Below are 15075 nucleotides of genomic sequence, written 5' to 3'. Positions count from 1 at the left end.
AAAGACATTAAGGAAATTTACTTGTGGTAGTGGGACTTTAAATGATGTCACCAGATACTGAGCAAATTATGATATACCAGAGAGTAACTAGTAACTAGTTTCATTCTCTATATTTCTGGTACAAAAATGCATACTATATATATATGTATATATATATATATACATACACACACACACACACACACACAATATATAAAACTTATATTTATATGTAACATTTATAATATGCAGCATATATATATAATTTATTATATGTGGCATATAATAACTGATAAGCTGCATCAAAAATTGGGTTAAGATTTGGGACTAGAGAATTGCCTGCATGACATTTGTAATTGCTTCAGTAGTAGGACTTTAGAAATAGAAATAGAAAAAGGAAAACAGCAAATTACACTTTTCCAGGAGATATTTAATCTTTGTGTCAACCCCCTACTGGAAGGTGAACTGTAAAATCCTTTTTGTTATTGTTCAGTATGCAGTCAGTATATACAATATATATTGCATGTGGAGCATATTCTCACAAATTTTAGGCAAAAGATTATTAGTCAAAGGATTATTAAACAAATGAAGTTATGATAAATCAAAGGAAAGATGTCCTATGGGACTCTTTTATGTAACAAAATTAGAGGCTTGGAAAGTCTGGAGAACACCTAACAAAAACATTACGTGTTCTAGTCATTCAAAAACAATGCAATACATACATTCCCAAAGGCAATCTGTCAATACAGAATAGAAAGCAGTGAGATCTGAACTGTTTTCCATTTTAGTCAACACCATTCAGGATTACATGTGCCATTTCTCCAAGTGTTCTTCTGCCTTATCTGTTGAATATTTAATGCAATACTTAATCCTCATATAGACAAAAGTATCAGTGTCTTACATACAAGGCATAAGCATAGAAATGAAAGATATTAAAACCAACATTTTTTTGTTTAAATATAAATAAAAATGAAGAATGTAATTAAAGAAAACATTTTTTACTTAATTTCATTTATTCACCACAGTTTTCTTAAGGAGAGTAAAGGGTGTCTCACAGTATAGACACCACCAAGATTTTAGCTTTTAACACCTTTAAGTATGCCATGGGATATAAATCCTTATCAAAATGAACAGGCATGTTACATGTGTTATCACAGGATTTCTGTATGGCTTAGAACCTGTTTTGACAAGATATGCATTAAATAAATTTACTGTGTGTTTCTGATTGAAGGAAAGCAAGTATGAAAAACAAATGGTTTTACTAAGGATCCTTCCTTAAAACTAAAACAACCTGAGCATCTTCAGGTAGTTTTATTTAAAGTAATCCTTCAGATAGAGGAAAGTCCCCAGAGATTATTCATAAAAACAGAGAATCATAGAAAGGACGAGGGTGAAAAGAAACTCTGGAGGTCATCTATTCTGAAGCAGAGGTATCTATATCGGATTGCTCAGGTCTATGTCCAGTTGGGTTCTGAACATCCTCAAAGATAGAGACTTCACAGCTTTTCTGGGCAATGTCTTTCAGTGGTCAAACACCTCAGAGTAAAAATAGTTAATCTTATGTTTCAGTGGAATTTCTTGTATTTCAGTTTGTGTCTATTGCTTTTTGTCCTGCCACTAGGCACCACTAAAGAGAGCCTGGCTCTGTCTTGTTTATATCCTCCCTTCAGGTACTTATATGTACAATTATAAGATCCCCCTGAGCCTTTTCTTTTTTAGGCTGAACAGATCCAGCTCTTTTGGTTTCCTCATATGACAGATACTCCAGTCCCTTAATCATTTTTGTAGCCCTTTACTGGACTCTCTCCAGTAAATTATTGCCTCTTTTGAAGGCAAGAACTGGACCCAAGTGTGTCTCAGCAGTGCTGGGAAGTGCTGGGAAGATTACCTCCCCTCAACCTGCTGGCAAAACTCTTCCTAGTTATACTTTGAGTCCTGTTGATTTTCTCTGCTACAACGGTGCTTTGTTGTCCACCAGGACACCCAGGTCCCTCTCTGTAGACATCCTTTTCAGTATGTACCTGAGGATGTATTTGTCCCTTCACTCTTCTATGGCAGGACTTGGTATTTCCATGTGTTGCACTTTATGAGGTCCCTGTCAGACCATTTATCCAGTCAGGTTAGGTCCTTTGAATGGCAGCAGAACCATCTGTTACGTCAACTGTTCCTTCCAGTTTTATGTCATCTGCAGACTTGCTGAAGGTGCAGTCTGCCTCATCATCCTGATCATTAATGAAGATGTTAAACTACATTGCACTAACTCCCCATCTTTGGGCACATTTGGCACAACAATGAATAATGAATGACCTGCATGGAATTTGTGCAACTAATAACAACCATATTAGTTATGCCAGTCTCCAGGCTACATCACTGTCTGCTTACCAACTCATAATCAAATGGTTAGTCTTTGAGGATGTTTTGGAGACAGCTTTGAAAGATTTGTGAAGGTCAACATAAAAAATATCAGTTTTTCTCTACACATCCACCAAGCCAGTCATTTCATTATGGGGAGCTATCAGGATGGTCAGACAAAATTTCATCTTCATAAATCCATGCTGACTAGTCCAAGTCACCCTCTTGTCCTTAATGTTTGGAAATGGCTTCCATTCCCTGCACAATGATTAAGATGAGGCTGATGAGTTTTTAATTTCAAAGGTACTCTTTCCCTTCTTGAAGTTATGTGATATTTGATCTCTTCCAGTCTTGAGGAGCTTCTTCTAAACTCCATGAACTTTCAAATATAACTGAGAGTGGCTTCAAAATGACATTAAGCATTTCCCTCAGCACTCAGTAGTACTAGCTCTCAGCTCCCATGGACTCCAGTTTGTTTACAGGTTTCCTAATCTGATCCCCTCCCACAGCTTCAACTGCAGATGGGCTTTGGTTTTCCTAATAGACTAATACACATACGCATATGAACAAACCCTGAATATTAACGGGGGATGCAACACACAAAACCAACAAATACAACTTTAGAAATATGTTTATTTCCTACCATTGTGTTTTCTGCTTTTTTTTTTTTTTTCCACATCTAAACCCAATAAATGAGTTAAACACCAAATTAGACTATCTCCTTCTTCTTTCTGTTCTTTGTTATTATTAAAAAAAAAAAGAAAAAAAGAAAGAAATCGTAAATGTGTCTGCAAAGTAATGAAAAAAAATCAACAGTTCTCATTAGTTTTTCTTCAGTGCCAATGCAACACTAGTCAGTTAAACCAACAGACTGGGAAATAAAAAAGGAAATTTCTTCCACCCAATAGATTGTGTGAACACTACTCTCCTTAGGAGGTCCACAATCTTTTATTTCCTAATGCTTCATTTATACATTTATACATTTTTCTGAAAATTGAAAGTCCCTCATGGTAACCTACTTAGTAAGAAACTAATGAATTTTGCTACTGTGATTCTACTGCAACTTTTTTTTTTTTTCTTTCTTTTTTTTTTTTTTCCCCAGAACTTCAGGATCTCTAAAGTCCTCTGTAAATTAGCTATTACTTTCAGTATTCACAATCAGATTCCCACAAGCAGCTTTTGAGTTTGCCCCTGTGTGCTCCTGTACTTTTTCCAAGTGTGACGATATCAGATCATATGTTCAAGTAGTAAGCTGAAGTATAAGGGCAAGGCTGAAGTGCAAGTGTTTGGTCAGTGCAGCCTTTCTCCTTTTGAAGGAGTGTGAGATGGACTTTACCAGGTAGGTCAGCTGAACTTGTGTCCTATTCAAAGGACTTTCTTGTTAGCAGGCAGAACAGCACCAGTATTTGCAAGGGAAGCAATGTGTACGACCTGTTGGTAACTGATCTGCTTCAAATACCTGGTGTGCTGAGGGTTGTCTATCTCTCTATTCTCTCTATTGGAAGAATGATAGAATCGTCTTAGAATCATAGAATGGCTTGAGTTGGAACCTTAAAGACTAACTAATTCCAATCTCTCTACCATGGCCAGGGACACCACCCACTGTCAAAGCCCCATCTAACCTGGCCTTGAACACTTCCAGTGTTGGGGCATCCGTAACTTAATAGTCTTTATCCTACGGAGAACAGAAACTTCTCAAGTGGTGTACAAAAGCATTGCACAGACATGAATTTAAGATCCCACTGTTGAAGCTCAGTGACAGTCACTCTTCAGTACTCAACTTCAGTATTGGAACAAGACCAAAATGACCCAGATGAACAGACACACTGGACAATATTCTCCTACAATGGTTCATACATTACTTTGTGTACTAATTTGTCAAGAATGAAGATTCCTGTCAAATACTCCGCTCTGTCTCCCTTTCTGCATTCTGGCCCCCATTGTCTGATCACAAAATACTATTCAGCATCATGTTTCACATGACTGCATTCAGCAGTTAAAGTCTATAATAAATATACAAATTATGATGCTCTGATAGCTCTCTTTCTATTTTGTTTCAAAGAAGAAAAAACATGCTAGAAGGTATTACTTCCATTTATTCTCTGCCTACAGAAATTAAGATGTGTACAGATTCAGACATATTAGGAAGTTTTTAAACTATAACCCAGATGATTTTCGGATAATCATTTATACCTACCCAATAAATTCTCCATCCTTCCCTCTAGCAGGTTGTTTCTTTAGGTTTGCTCATGTGAAAAAAAAAATAATATATGTATATATATATATATATATATATAAATCAATTTTTTTCAAACCATAACTTTAGTCCTTCAGACATTTCATTTAAGACTTTTGAAACGAGCTTCTTCAATCTCTGTTTTAGGCATCCTGATCATCAGTGTGCATAAAATTAACAGTGGATGTGCATGAAATTCAGGTTTACAAATTTTCGATTATGCAAATCAAACACAGTTGGCACAAGGATTTTCAGAGATGAAAATGTTCGAGAGGTATTAAATCATTATAATTCCATCACAGTAAGTGTAGCTATAGTGATTTAGAGTAGTTGAGGCTCTGGTTTTAAATAACAGAGAAGTCATTCCTCAAGTGTAGCATTATGTTGATATAAATTCAATACCTCCTTTGAAATAAGAAATTATGGGAGTTTAAAATATACATATGTTTCAAGATGATCAAGTCCATTAATTTACAGTCAGTGATCAAGTTCTCTTGCATCTTCTGGGAAGAGGTGAGGTGTGAATTGAGATTTTTGTCCTTCTCTCAAATTTGATTTTTTCTACTTTAATTAAAGCGATTAAATATTCATTGTCTTGGGTTGTGGGCAGTTAATTATTGTGGAAGAGGTCATCTCTGTGTATATTCTTCTAGTGACAGAAAGCACTAGCAATAGAAGGACATTTTATGCATAGAAGAGCCAAAAAGTTGTCAACTCATGCACTAAATTCAGACAATAAAAATAGAATTAACTTCCAGCCTCCATGGTTTTTAGGGGAATAACCACTAGCTTCTTATTTACACAACAGAGAATAACTACTGGGTTTACCAAAGCAAACCCAGTCATGTAAGAAAGCAATAGATTTATAAAATAGTTAATAGTGGGGATTATAACAGTAAACTGGGGGGTGAAATGGCCACTTTTTTAAATAAGCAATAAAATGCTCAAAATCAGATTGAAATTTTAAATTCAGAAGATATGTCTGCTTACATCTATCCCTATACAGAATTACACTTCAGGACACGCAGAGTTTTTTGAAACAGTTCACAGTTCCCTACTGAGACTACAGCATAACTATGTTCAAGTCACCTATTTAAAACTGAGAAATTAAATAAGGTCTTGATAAAAACCTATAAAGTAGCAATGTTGGGCTGAATCACGACTCCTTCTGGTCCACCATGGTTGGATCAGAAAGACCATGGTTGGTATTTATGATTCCCTGAACTGCGTGTTTTTGTTGTTGATGTTGGTGGTGGTTGTTTGTTTTTCAATTCAGAAGTTGTAATCGTATTATAAATTTATTTAAAGCTATGAGAAAGAGTCAAAATGGAAGAAGAAAATTCATCTCTGAAAGAGTAACTTTAAAGAAATTCCTCTGTAACACATTCCCTCTGTTCTGACAAATTGTCTCTACTTACTCAGCAAACCCCGTACACTGCAAAAACAGAAGCACACAAACCAGTATTATTTTTAAATCACAGAGATATTTCCTTAGACTCTTATTAGCTTCTGGGCTTCAATTTCTGTATGTCCAGTGGCAAAACACTCTGCAGAGAGGACCAACACCTGACATTTGCTGTTTTCAGGAGAATGTCAGAAGCTGGATTTAGTAATCATCAGAAAACAGCACCAGACGTGTTTTAGTATTGTTTCTGAAAAAAAAAAAAAAAAAGAAAAGAGTATTTTAATTCTTGTTTGCCCCCTTCCTTCCACCTCTTTAAAGCACAAACTAGGGCCTAAGTGCTCATTGAACTCAAATGCTATTTCTAAACTCTCAAATAAAAGAGCACAATTTCATAAGTTTTTAAGCTGCATCCTTTAGACTTAGCTAAAAGTCTAATCTTAGCTTAGTGGTTGAGCTCTGAATCCTAATTCTGTCCAGGCAAGTGCTTTCTTTTTCTCCCTTGTTCACATAGGGGTCTTTGGAAGGAATTCCCAGCAGATCAGGATGCAGTCATGTGTCTGGGGATAAATGTCACCCATCTTAAAGCTTTGTTTGTGCTTCCAGAAAAAAAAAAAAAAAAAAAAAAAAAAACGATCTGGAAAGTTCTGGCTGCCCCTCAGATGTTAGCAGATATTGAAAGCATTACCAACCAGAACTTTTTAAATTAGTTTCTGATATACTGCACTATATTGGAAATCATACTGAAATCAAGTATTACTAATTTTTATGCTATTCTTTCATTAAAATTGGATGTAAAGGTTCAGAATAAGAAAATATATTTTAGTATTCAATTCCTAAAAAACATTTTGCTAGGATGTATATTATCTTTCTGACCATACAAGCTAAAGACCTAATTTATACTGCATTGGTGTTAGCAAGATAATAGGTTTTAAACTTGGTTTAAGTGGTTTTAACTTGCACCATCTACACCTTACATCTTATAACAAGCAAGCAAATAAACCATATTTTAATTAGTTGCCGTGGAAGAACAGGAAATCTACTATCTTTTTGATCACTAACTTCATACAGAATATCGGTTGTTTTCATTAAAACATTGCTGTTTTTATAGGATCTGAAATGTCTCCTGCACACAGCACAATATAGTGCACTTGCACAGGGATGCATTACTTTAACTGGGACACTTTATGCCTGTGGCCCTGCCTAAGGAATGAGATGCAACCTTTTTGGAAAATATTTGACACTTGATAACACTTGATTTAATTATTTACATCTAGACTATCCTTCCCTTTTTTAAAATCTTGTATAAAAAATGCTCATTTGTTTCTAAAAATGTGAAATACTCGCTATGTATTCTTTAGATACTTTGCCTCTCCCTTTCCTTTTGCGTCTCCAAATGCTTTGAGAATGATCTAACAACAACAACAGAAAGTTATTATTCATATTGTTTTGTTAAGGAAAAATGGATAGCTGTCTTAGTAAGGGTTGTATTATGTATGCCAGAACCTTCTCTCACACTGCTATTTCTAATTGCAGAACACTTCCTCCATGATGCAGATATGCAGCCAGGCATTTTAAAAAAGATTTCCAGGACACACACACACACAAAATGTATACTGTTATTATACAGCTTCTTAGAAAATTCAAATAGTTCCTGCTTTGACATATGTTTCCAATTAAGCTTGGAAAATATGCAGCTTTATTTCAAACAGCTTTACCTTTTATTGAAAGCAAACAAAAACTGGAAAAAAGAAAAGACAACAACAAAACCAAGAATAGCTTGGGTCTCTCTTGCTTAGGTAGCAAATGATCCCAATGTGTCACAGAGACAAAGCATAATATCACACAAGCACAGTAACTGGAAAGCATATTTCAAATTGTGCAATTATGAACTCACATTATGGAGGATATGCTATCATTACAACTGGAAAAGTATCAAAGAGTATATTTGTTATCTTCCTGAAATTAAATTTCACCAGTGGGAAGCTTAGCTGCACATTACATGATGAAGATAAAGACTACAATTGAGGGGTGTTTTTTGGAATTACAGCAATCTTGTAATTGATTTTTAATGAATGTTTACAACTTGACCAAATAAAATTTGTCGAACAGGTGTTTGTAGAGGCCAATTAATCAACATCGTCTTACTTTTGGATCACTTGTGTTCTTTCCTCCCCTATCCCGCCAAAAAAAAAAAAAAAAGAAAAAAAAAAAGAAAAAAAAAAAAGGTTAACACTTTTCTAACCTGTGTTTCCTCTTCAAATTGAATCTGTTAAGTACCATGGAAACTAGAGAAGATTACTATACTATTGAATGAAACATGGAGTGATTTGTAAAACAGAAGCTAACACACAAAGATAACCAATTAGAAGATCTTTTCTTTCTGTTTTTATATCTTCTAAAAGCCATTAATCAAAAATATTTTTATTTTATTTGAATCAGAAATTAACCTCCAGCAACAGTCCTATTGACCTCATTGGAAAGAAAACAAATCTCCGCTGTAGAAGATAATCTTTATTCCTGTTGACTAGAGTTTGATCAAAGGTTTTTACTCAAATTTGCAAAAGCGATTAAAAGTTACTGCAACACAATATTTCAAATACAGAAATCTCTATAGTATCTGCAGTAGCCATTACTGAATACTGAGTACTGATGACACCTTTAAAACTGTTCTGTTTTCTGACAAATGATGTTTTGTTTCAAATTTAAAAATTCAAAGCCTTTGTGCTGACATTCATGAAAGCCTATGAGGAAATTTTCAAAATAACTCACTTCCCCTCAAAATTCTGATATTTCCTTTTCTTTTCTCTTCTTTTCTCTTCTCTTCTTTTCTTTTCTCTTCTTTTCTTTTCTTTTCTTTTCTTTTCTTTTCTTTTCTTTTCTTTTCTTTTCTTTTCTTTTCTTTTCTTTTCTTTTCTTTTCTTTTCCTCTTCTCTTCTCTTCTCTTCTCTTCTCTTCTCTTCTCTTCTCTTCTCTTCTCTTCTCTTCTCTTCTCTTCTCTTCTCTTCTCTTCTCTTCTCTTCTCTTCTCTTCTCTTCTCTTCTCTTCTCTTCTCTTCTCTTCTCTTCTCTTCTCTTCTCTTTTCATTTTGTCTTTTCTCATCTTTTATTTCCTTTGCTTTCCTTTTCTTTCCTTCTTTTCATTTTCTTTTTTCTTCAGGGGAAAGGGTTTTACTGAGGTGGAGAGGAGGAAAACCTGACATGTATTTTAATTGCGACACTGAACTTTAATAATAATAAAAATAATAATAATAAAGTCTATTTAAAAGAATCTATATAAAGTTAGCAGTAAGTATGAACTGCATTTTAGCATTTTTGAAGCAAAATAAAACCCAAGTGCCTCAGGGCCAAGATTATGTCATAAAATGTTAGAAAGAGTTCTGTGAGATATACCTGTAAATTCTACGAAATAACATAAAATCATAAGCTTCCACTAACATTTTTCCCTTAAATAATATTTTAAAATATAAATTAAAATAAATGGAAGTCATTTACATTACAGGAATTGTGTTTTCCTCCTTGACTTAAAAGAAAGATGTGAGTTTTTAAACTGAGGAAAAAAGTCTCTCTCATTTAGAGCTTTAACATTGATAGGACAGGTCAAATCAATGGAATTTACAATGTAGCAGTGTATAGCTTGAAAACATAAATCAAACATCTAAAGATTTATTATATAAAGGCATTTTAAATGCAGCATATTTTCTCCTGCTGAATTTTCTCTTTTATAAAAAAACAATGGAAGAGTTTTGTTTCATTTGTTTCAATATCCTTGAAATGCAGATATGGGAGTGAAAGCTAAAGAAACTATTTTGAAAAAACAAAAAACAAAAAACAAAAAACCTTCAATTTATTTCTTGCTTTAATAATAACTTATTTTCCCTTTGTCTTTTCCTATAAAAATACTAATGTATTTAATGTGGCATGTAACCTAAAAAACATAATGTGGTGCAGCATATAATTAATGAATATATAAACATTTTAAATCTTTCAACTACTGGTATAATGTCAATTACACCCTAAAATGCCCTAAAACTTTTCAGAAAAACACTCTTTCCACAAAATTTCCTTTTTGGAGTGATGCATATTTACAGTGTATCTGTTTATATAATGCAGTAATCTCTCCATGATTTAATGCTTTTTCAGTTACAGAGTTCAGTCTTAATTGTGTGCTGCATTGTGAGAGCAGCATCTGTTAGATAATATACAGCTATATTTGTAAAACTTGCATTCAAACAATGGGTAATTGAGGTACACATTCAACAATCTAATAGAAGCTTCCTTACTTTTTTTTTTTTATTTATTATTTTTTAAATTAGATGGATGAAGTAGAAATGAAAGACAAGCAGAGAGCTCTTGGAAGAGGACCAGCATTAACTATGGAAAGCTTTCCTATATGCAATTTCAAAGGCACTCATTCATTTTAATGCAATCTAATTTTATTTTTTATTTTATTTTATTTTATTTTATTGGAAACCTATATTCTCCAAAGAATGTGATCTACTTTTCTTCCAAAGTGTTAGCGACGTGCTCTTTCAATGGGTAGTGAATTTATCCTTTTACTCAGACAGAGACCTGCTTTGGACTCCAACAGGGATAATACTTCTTTCCAAAGTTTCCATCCCAGGAATCTAAGATGACGTCCTCATCCTATTGTCTTTGTTGAGGGCAGAATTCAAACTCCTTTTTATAGAAGTATGTGGAAACACTTTCTGCAGTATAGTAAATGGGAAGCCTTGAACTCTACACCACAGATAGTAATGGCAGTACTGGGACAAGCAGACCTGCAGTGTATTACTAAGCAACAGATTAATGCAAGTCATCATGAGTCACAAGAAAACATGAGTGAGATGTGTTGCAGGTATTGTCAGCTTACATTATTAAAATAAATGTTTGTGAGGTATATCCAGCTATGGCAATTATTTTTTTTCCAGCTAAAAAATTAATTAAACACAGAAATTTCAATGAGTGAACAAGTAGATTCTGCTTAACAGAAAAATAATTTTCAAGTCAGGTTCTTCTGACCTATTTACTAAATCACTTATTTTATACCTGCAACTGTTTCTTTAAGGGCTTTTATTGTATCATTGTTGTAAACTCTTGCTTCTATTCTCAATATTACTGAGATTTGCTCCGTTATCCCCAGGTCAGAATCAATCCATAGAGATCACAAAATCACAGAATGGGTATGGATGGAATGGATGTCTGGAGGTCATCTGGCCTAAACCCACCATTCAAGCAGGCTTCCCAGAACTATGTCCAGATGCCTTTTACGTGTCTCCAAGGAGGGAGAATCCAAAGCCTCTCTGTGAAACCTGTGACATTGCTCCATCACCCAAACAGTAGTGTTTTCTGATGTTTAGATAAAACCTGTTGTTTTCCAGTTTGTACTGTTTGCCTCTTGTGCTGGCACTGGGCACCACTGAAAGTAGCTTAACTCCATATTCTTTGCTCCCTCCATTCAAGTATTTTGAGACAGAATCATAGAATGGTCCCTAAAGGGAAGTGTCCTTAAAGATCATGTAGTTCCAATCCCCCTGCCATAGGCAGGGATGACACCCACTAGATCAGGTTGGCAAAGGTCCCATCCAGCCTGGATTTAAACACCTCCAGGGATGGGGCATCCACAACTTTTCTGGGCAACCTGTTCCAGTGCCTCACTACCAGTACAGTCAAGAATTTCCTCCTAATGTCTAATCTAAATCTACCCTCTTTTAGTTTAAGACTATTCCTCTTTGTCCTCTGCCTGAAAAAAGAGACCTTCTCCATCCTTTCTTTATGACCTCATTAAGTATTGAAAGGCCACAATGAGGTTTCTCTGGAGCCTTTTCTTCAGGCTGAACATCCTCAGCTCTCACAGCCTTTCTTCATAGGAGAGGTGCTCCAGCCCTCTGAGCATCTTTGTGGCCCTCCTCATCTGGACCTGCTTTAAGGGATCCACAACCTTCTTGTGCTGGAGGCCCCAGACCTGGATGCAGTACTCCTAGCAGGGCCTCATGAGGGCAGAGTGAAGGGGGGACAATCACCTTTCTTGGTGTCAAGAGAGGTGATTGTCTCTTTTGATGCAGCCCAAGATGCAGTTGGCCTTCTGGGATGCAAGCATGGACTTCTGGTTCATCTTGTGTAAGGCTTTTGACATGGTATCACAAAACCTTCTAATCTCTACATTGGAGAGATACGGATTTGAATAGTGGACCATTCAGTAGATAAGGAATTGGCTTGAAGGATGCACCCAGAGAGTGGTGGTCAATGATTCAATGTCCAGGGGGAGGCTGGTGAGCAGTGTCTGTCCCTCAGGGGTCTGTCTTGGAGCCAGTACTGTTTAATAACTTTATCGGTGACATAGACAGTGGGATCGAGTGCACTCTTAGCCTGTTTGCAGATGACACCAAGTTGAGTGGTGCAGAAGGAAGGGAAGTGATCCATAAGGACCTGGACAAACTTGAAAAATGGGCCGACGGGAACCTAATAAAATTCAAGAAATCCAAGTGCAAGGGACTGCACCATGGCTGAGGCAATCCCAGACAGATTTATAGACTGGGAGAAGAACTCATGGAGAGCAGGCCTGCAGAGAAAGACTTGGGGGTTCTGTCAGACGAAAAGCTTGACATGAGCTGGCAGTGCATGCTTGTAGCCCAGAAGGCCAATTGCATCCTGGGCTGCATAAATGGAAGTGTGGTCAGCAGGGCAAGGGATATGATTGCACCCCTCTACTCTGCTCTTGAAGGCCTCATTTGGAGTGCTGCGTACAGGCCTGGTGCTCCCAGCACAGGAAGGATGCTGGTCTGTAAGAATGGGTCCAAAGGAGGGCTACAATGTTGTTAGTAACAGGAAAAGATGGGATGGTTTTAAAGTAAAAGAAGGGAGATTTAGAGTAGAGGTTATGAGGAAATTCTTCAGTCAGTGGGGGTGAGGCACTGGACCAGGTTGCCCAGAGAGACTGAGGATGCCCCATCCCTGCAGGTGCTCAAGACGATGAGGCTGGGTGAAACCATAGGCAACCAGATCTAGTGGGTGGCATCCCTGGCCATGGCAGGGGAATTGGAACTAGATGATCTTTAAGGTCCCTTCCAACCTGAGCCACTCTAATTCTATGATTCCATGATTATGTAATTCTATGATTCTATGATTCTTAGATTCTATGATTGTGTGATTCTATAATTCTATGAAGATTACCAAGACATTGTCTGTGGCAGTCACCACTTTTATTTTGTTTAATTGAAGCCAAATGTGTCCTGCTAAAGGCACCATGGGGTGGCCTCTTGCAGGGCTGTGGAGAGTCTGGGTTGCTGTTGGCTCTTATCTTTGGGGAGTGCCAGGGCACCCCAGAAGATCTGTCCCTGCTCTGGCCAGGGGGAGAGGGCCTGTGGCTGCAACCCCGCACCACAACATCTTCAGCTGCCTCCTGTCCCAGCTCTGTGAAGGGGGATCCTCCTGCTCCCTGGGGATGGGTGCAGTGGGCGGGTGGCCAGGCCCCCCATGCAGGGCAGCACTGAAGGTGCTGGGGAGCTCCTCCATATCAGAAGTCTCTGGGCTGCTGGAGGAGAGCAGGCTGGGGAGATGAATCTCCCTGGGGAAGGCAGTAGGGCTGGGGGTGGCTGCATGGATGTCTTCTGGCTCTCTGGCATTGTGGTAGCCCTCAGGGTCCATCTCAGGACTGTTCTGGTGCTGGCTGGTAGGAGGAGGTTCCAGGGGCCCCTCACTATACATCTCCACAGTTCCATCAATGAGCTGGTGCACAAAGCTTGCTATATGGCCCTGAAGGAATGGCTGCAGCTCCCAGAACAAGGCCTCTTCCACCAGCCTGCAGTGGCATAGACAAGCAATGACATTGGCTTCCAGCACATCCTGGTCCCACAAGGCAGCCCCAAACAACTACGTAGCTTGTTGGCGCAGCCAGGGCCTCAGTGGGCTGAGGATATCCAGGTAGTGCCTGAAGAGGGCCACCCATTCCTCAGGCAGGAGGCCACACACTGTAGTCTGGGGCACTGGCTCAGCGGTCCCCTGCTCATCCTGGTGGCTGTCATCCTGGGGCTCTGCACACTGGACAACTTGGACCTCCAGAAAGTCATCTTCCAACCAGACAGAGTAGTGGATGGAGGTGATGTCCTGCCTGCAGAGGAGACAGTTGGCACTTCTCTTGGCCTACCGCATGATGCAGCCAAAGCAGAATTGGTGTAGACGAGCTGACGTAGCTGGAATCCTTTTGGGTCCCCTGGCACACACGGCAGGTGACGTCAGCCTTTCTGGCCATGGCATTGGCTCACTGCGGCGGGCTGGGAAGACCTGCAGATGGGGAGCTGCTTCCCATCACTGTCGCTGCTGTGATAGGTGCTTCATGCTGCAAGAAGAGAGGCCAGGGTCATTGGCTGTGTCAGGGTGAGCAGCGGCAGTGCCCCAGCCCCTCAGCAGGAATGCACCTGGCCCCAGCCCCGTGGCTGAGCTGTCCAATGCCCCCTGCCTGCTGTCCTGGGGCACATGTCCCCTCACAGCTCACCTGCCCTGCCTCACAAGGCCTCAGCTGCCTGAGCCAGGCAGGGCCAGGGAAATATGGGCAATGACTGTGGGGATGGGCAATGAGAACAGCTGCTGGTGGCCCCTCAGAACAGCTCCACCAAATCCTTGCTCGATTCTCTAAGCCTCATACACACTCTCAGCAGGAGTCCGGCCATGATCTAGGCTGACGTGGCCTCTGCTGGCACCCCAAGATAATCAGCAAGGGCTGAGAGGTCACAGCCCATTACTCAGCGAGGTCCTGTCTGTCCTGGCAGATGCTTGAGGTAGCAGCTCCAATGCAGGGCTCACCTAGGCCCCATGTCCCCTGCCTGGTGTCTTCACAGCACTGGGGTGGCCCGGGCCTGGTCAGCCACAGGCTTTGTGCCTGCTGGGCTTTGCGAAGGAGGGCAGTGCCCACGCCATTTTCTCCAAAATAGCCTCCTGGTCTGGGAACTGCGGGACAGTCAGAAATGGTCACAGCGTTTTCCATCTTGTTCCGCTGCATGCACATGCAATGGATGTCTGTGACTGGGAGTCTTTATCAAATGCTAGAATATCCCCAGCTGTAAGGGACCCCCACAGATCCTCAAGTCCATCTACTGGCTCCACACAGG

This window comes from Netta rufina (genome assembly GCF_964035555.1).
Source record: "Netta rufina genome assembly, chromosome: Z".
In the NCBI taxonomy this organism is placed as follows: Eukaryota; Metazoa; Chordata; class Aves; order Anseriformes; family Anatidae; genus Netta; species Netta rufina.
This window is presented reverse-complemented; position numbering follows the sequence as displayed.